The sequence below is a fragment of the Macrobrachium nipponense genome, chromosome 34, assembly GCF_015104395.2.
Source record: "Macrobrachium nipponense isolate FS-2020 chromosome 34, ASM1510439v2, whole genome shotgun sequence".
In the NCBI taxonomy this organism is placed as follows: domain Eukaryota; kingdom Metazoa; phylum Arthropoda; class Malacostraca; order Decapoda; family Palaemonidae; genus Macrobrachium; species Macrobrachium nipponense.
In genome coordinates, this window is record NC_061095.1 from 45,237,191 (window position 1) to 45,243,190 (window position 6,000).

A 6,000-nucleotide genomic window follows, 5' to 3' on the forward strand; every position below is an offset into this window, starting at 1 on the left:
TACTATTGGCTGGTGGCGGTAGGTCTTCGTTTTCATTGGTGGCTTGGACCAGGTCTCAAGCCACTTTCCATGCGTTGATGGTTGCGATATTGTAAGTCCTGCAGCCGCCTAGATCTCCTTAGCGGCGCGGTTACGTCGATGGGCGTTTCGCTATGCTGCGGGACGTCACGGCTAACTTGATTATGATTGGCTGCAGGAGTATCTCGTTCGGGGGCGTTGTCTTCCGTGGAGTTGTCGTGCTCGGTGGTGTCATTGTTGGTGGCAGGTCTTCTCATACTCGTAGGGAGGAGAAATTCTTCCTGCGTCGTATTTAGTGTAGGTTTTACTTGCTGGATGAGAAGCGCCTCCAGCAGGCGTAACCGACGGGCATCAGGGGCCTTCCCGATGATCTTCGTGTTTTGGATGATCACATCCCGGGAGATGGCCTCTTGATGTTTGGTGCGTGCGTGATTTTTGATAGCCCCCTCTTGGGCGTGGCATGAGAGTCTCTTCGACAGGCGCATGGTAGTCATACCAACGTAGGCGCCGCTGCAACCGCGGACTGGGCATGTATACTGGTACACCACATGCGTCTGCTTCAGGGGGTCTCGTACCTGTGGAGAGGGGTTATTTTTCATAATAAGGTCGCGCGTCCTCCGATTCTGGTAGTAGATAATTAGGTCGATATTTTTGGTGTCGTCGGTCGGGGATACATTTGAGACCCGGTCCAAGCCACCAATGAAAACGAAGACCTACCGCCACCAGCCAATAGTAGATCAGCATGGGGCAGACCCCCTGCTGTCAACTCCAAATATAAACGAGGACGGACACCGCTTCAAACACAGTTACGTAATTTCGTGCACAGGCGCGTTACGTAACTCTTGTCATTTTCAACCTTTAATTTTGACAAGTATGGCCTCTAAGAGACCCCTTTCGCCCGGTAATCCCAGGGAGGACCCGCCCTTGGAGGACGAGCAAGGCTTCGCCACAGTAAGGAAGAAGAAGAAGAAGAAGAAACAGAAGAAGATTGTACCACCGATTTCGACAGATAACAACCAGCTCCCTACGACATCGGCACCGAATACGGCGAGTTTTGCAGAATTTCCGGCACTTCCCAAGTTCAAAACTGTTGTTATCGAGGGCCAGACTTCATATGCTGCAGTCAGGGCCCTCGAAAAAAAATATCCTGATGCAAACCTCACAGCTAGACCAAACTTAAGGGGGGAGTTTATAATTACTCCCAAGGACCAGAAAGCTGTGGAACTACTCAAGAAGGACAACCTATGCCTGCTACTTGATCCTGCTTCAAAAATCAACAAGGGGATGATTTGCAAAGTCCCCAAATACATCACGATCGATAGAGTTCTCGAGGTTCCCAACATCATGGAAGCCAAGAGATGTACTGCCAAAGATGGACAGGAGACTCTCAAGATCGAAGCTACTTTCAAGGGCCAAATTCCGGCCAGGGTCAGCCTTGGAATTCTAGGCACATATGAGACCGAAGCCTTCGTACCAGAGCCTCTGAGATGCTTCAAGTGTCAGAGGTTTGGACATCACAAAAACGAGTGTAAAGCAGAACACATCTGTGGAGTGTGTAGTGCAAAGCATGAAACAGAAGTGTGCTTGAAAAAGTACAAGGAAAAGGGCCACACAGTTGCCCGATGGCCCTAACTGGCAGACAGCAAACATCATGCTTGGTTTAAGGGATGCCCAGTCAGACTGCAGAGGATTTGGAAGGCGAAGGGCATCCCTCCTCCACCTGCAAGACCTCGGCAACCATCACCGACCAGGAAACCTCCCAGCAACCCCAGGTTCGATCCTAGAACGAACCTACCTCCTGTACCACAAACCACCCAACCTTCCTCCCAACCTCCTCAATCCCGGCACTACATCCCCACCCCCTCATCCTCTCCGTATCGCCAAACTCCCGCCCCTCTACCTCCTCCCCCTACTCCCCAACCCTCAGGTTACCCCCCTAACCTCTGCATCGCCGAAGACGTCGATTCCTGCTCGTGCCGAAGCAGGAACCCAGACAGAAGACGCAGTTGAAGAAGAAATGCAGATCGAGACACCGACTGTAGTTCCTGTTTTGTTTAAAGAAGCAGGAACACAAACAGAGGAGTTTGTAGCTAAGGATAACAGCGAAACTCAGACCTGCAAACAAGAATATAGAACTGCAAACGTCGGAAACGAATATTTCCTCGTAGGAGAATATCAAATCAGAAAGTTCCTGCTGACCTACGAGGAGTTTGAGGCTTTTTTAAATAGAACCATCTTTAACAACGACAGTGGCAGTGGTCATCAGCTGTTCTCTGAGCTCGTCCACGCTCTGTTGGACCTAGAGATCAGTCTCCCAGATGACCTCCTGTTAGAAGATTTTAGATACAGATCTCAAACATAAAGATCGCCGCTACATGAAAAGTGCTGTTTATAGCATTAACTGCTTTTTCTTTTACTAAACAATCCTCCTTTCCCCTCCGTTTTTCGGCCGCCTCACGTCTAACGACCGAATATTTCAACTGTCACTCTAACTACCGCTTAAGCTGTCGCTTATTTTTGTTATCCTGTTTCTAAAACTGATAATATTTCGTTTTTCCTTCGTCGTTCCCTATTGCTAAACGATCGACGCTCTCTGCTTTTTTTTTTTCGTAAAGTGAAATATGGTACTTGAACTCTATAGAGTTGCGCTTTTTTTTCCGTTTTTCTACGACTATAAATTTTTTATTTCATTACTTGGCTATCTCTGACTCGCCAGGACTCGCTACTATCGATCTTTATCTTCTACTAATGGGTACCTTAGGGTTTAAAGGGGTTTGTAACCTTGCCTATTCACTTTTCCTTTCACCTTTGAATCCATACCATTCCACCTGCACATTCCATAGAAATCATAAATAAAAAGATCGCCTCATATCCTTAAATCACCAATGCACCTAAAAATAATTCAAATGACCTACGGGCTACATTAGCTAAAGCCCGTGCTGGCATAAAGCCAGCTTAATACTCCAACAACAACAACCGCTTCAAGATCAGTCCACCCTCAGCTTCCCGCCAGCCGAGGATGTCTGGCAGCTCCAGACGAAAGCTCGCTTGCTTCAAGAAAGAGAGAGAGAGAGAGAGAGAGAGAGAGAGAGAGAGAGAGAGAGAGAGAGAGAGACATATATATATATATATCGTTAATGACTTTGATAACTATGGTATCATAGTTTATCTGTAAAATTCAAATATATACACCAATTTTGACTCTGTATTTGATCATGACCTCCATAGGCGCTCTACTAGCCTGTCTAAGTAGCACGGAAAAAGCCGCTATTCGGAAAATAGAGAAGAATCTCTACAAGTGTAATGCTGCTGAAGTAGCCATTACTTTTAATAAAATAATAATAATAATAATAATAATAATAACAAGCAAGTTATGGAATGTAAAAACAATACAAAAATAAAAAAAATTGAGTAAATTTCCCTACAACACTTATCAAACTAATTGACTGCCCTCTGTTTACTCAGCTTCTCTCTCCACCCCTCAGCACCATCTGAGTCAATACGAATGAGCCCTTTTCCGAAAGAAATATACTTCATCGATTTCACGTCGCTCCAAGAACGACTGTCGACGATCTCGTTGTGCAAATAAGTATAAGGTCGTAATTTTATTAAAATTGGGAAAGGGCGTCAATATTGTTTTCCCTGTAGTTTTAGAAGTGTGTGTGTGCGTATGTGTGAGTATATAATACACACACACACATATATATATATGTGTGTGTGTGTATATATATATATATATATATATATATATATATATATATATATATATATATATTATATATATAAAGGTATATGCCACGAGGGAAAATAGACAATAGAGTATCCACGAGATCTTTCGACATTCAAATGTCCTTTACTTAGCTAAGTAAAGGATGTTTGAACGTTGAAAGATCTCGCGGAACTTCGTTGTTTATTTTCCCTCGTGGCATATTCCTTTATTTATGGATTTATTACATTCCTAACTTTCGTGATTCAGTTATGCACACACGCACGAAAGGTCGTATAACTGACAGATAGGGATTATAAAGAGATTAGTACCAAGAATTCGACACACCTGGAAGATGAGTAACCTTCCCAAACAAGCAAAAACATGGGTACAATTAAAAGTTTAAGACACAATCTGCTCAGACACAAGGGCAAGACAATTAAAAGGTTATTATAGCCGTCTTATAACCAGCCTTATTAAAAAGGTATCATAGGTATTTTTTTTTTCTTAGCCATATTCAATTTCAGGCTAGTTTCCTAAATTGTTGCTTTTAGAGAGTATCTTCTAAAATGCTAAAGATATATACCGGGCGAGAGGAAACGTGTGTTGCTTTTCGGAGAGAGAGAGAGAGAGAGAAGAGAAGAGAGAGTAGGAGTGGAGTTTCTTCTATGATATAAGTGTTGTAAAATATTTCCTTCATAATGATATGACCCGATAATTTGACAGATATTCGAAATTTATGAGAGAGAGAGAGAGAGAGAGAGAGAGAGAGAGAGATGAAGATGGGGGGGCGGTCTCCAATAATGATATGAAACGATAATTTCATAAGTATTTGGAGAGAGAGAGAGAGAGAGAGAGAGAGAGAGAGAGAGAGAGAAAATTTCCTCAATAATGACACGAGCCGGCATGTTAATAGATATTTGAAAGGTATGCGAGAGAGAGAGAGAGAGAGAGAGAGAGAGAGAGAGAGAGAGAGAATGAAAGGGTCCTCCATAATGATCAATATGCAAATGAGTCCAGGGAGATCAAAGCCTCAAAGACTCTGGAATGTCAAGGAGCGAATCAGCGGCGGCCATATCCGAGCGACTGGCCGATAGAAATCGTCTCTGATATGACCCGATAAAAGTGTCATCATCAAAGAGTTCGCGCTGTGCTGTCTCCGCTCCATGACCCTCTGATGGCGGTCGTCATGTCGTGTTGCAGCGACGTTGCTCGCCTTTATGGGTCTGCGGCGTCTGGGCGTCGTCTGTTCGACAGACGAGGAGAATTGCCGTAGTCCTCCTGTCTACAGGGTTGAAAGTATTTGAAGCAATATTCTTCTTTTCCTTTTATATGTCTTGTTCTCTTTGTACCTCCCTGAATATCGTATTATTATTATTATTATTATTATTATTATTATTATTATTATTATTATTATTATTATATGCGTGTGCAACAGACAAGAATTGTTATGGTCTTGTCTTCAAGGTTGAAAATATTTGAAGCAATATTCATTGTTTCCTCTTGACTTTTTCGTCGTTTCGTTTTCTATAGTTGAATATCGTATTGTTACTTTTATTACTATTGTATCATATGCTTTAGTTGAGGAACGTTGTATATCTCAAGTCGCTACATGTTCATGGTATTTCTATATATATATATATTATATATATATATATATATATATATATATATAATATAGTATATATATATATAATATATAAGCATGTTTTGTATATTTGTAAACGTTTGTATGTCTGTTTGTATGTTTTTGCGCTATGGGGATCCGAACTGTTGACCAATCTAGACGGAATTTGGCAAGTGGCAATCATTTGATCCAAATTATGTACTAAGGTAGGTATCAAACCCGTACCCCCTATCCTGTCCCCCTCATACTTCCCCATCCCCATCCCCCCTCACACTCACCATAAACTCTGAAGGTTTATTTTATTTACTTTCATATAGTCGAGACCATGAAAATATAATAGTGAAAATGCTTTTAAGTCACCACAGTAATACCTGGATAAAAGTAATATCTGGATAAAAAGGGACAGACAGCACAGTTATAACTGGATGAAAAGGACAGACAGCACAGTCATACCTGCTTAAAGGTGACAGACAGCAGACTAATGCCTAGAGAAAAGGGACAGACACCACAGTAATATCTGGATAAACGGGACAGACAGCACAGTAATATCTGGATAAAAGTGGTAGACAGCACAATAATACCTGGTTAATATCCTGTATACAATAATTAATATTAATAACCTCGTGTGATGAACAGAGTGAAGACGAGG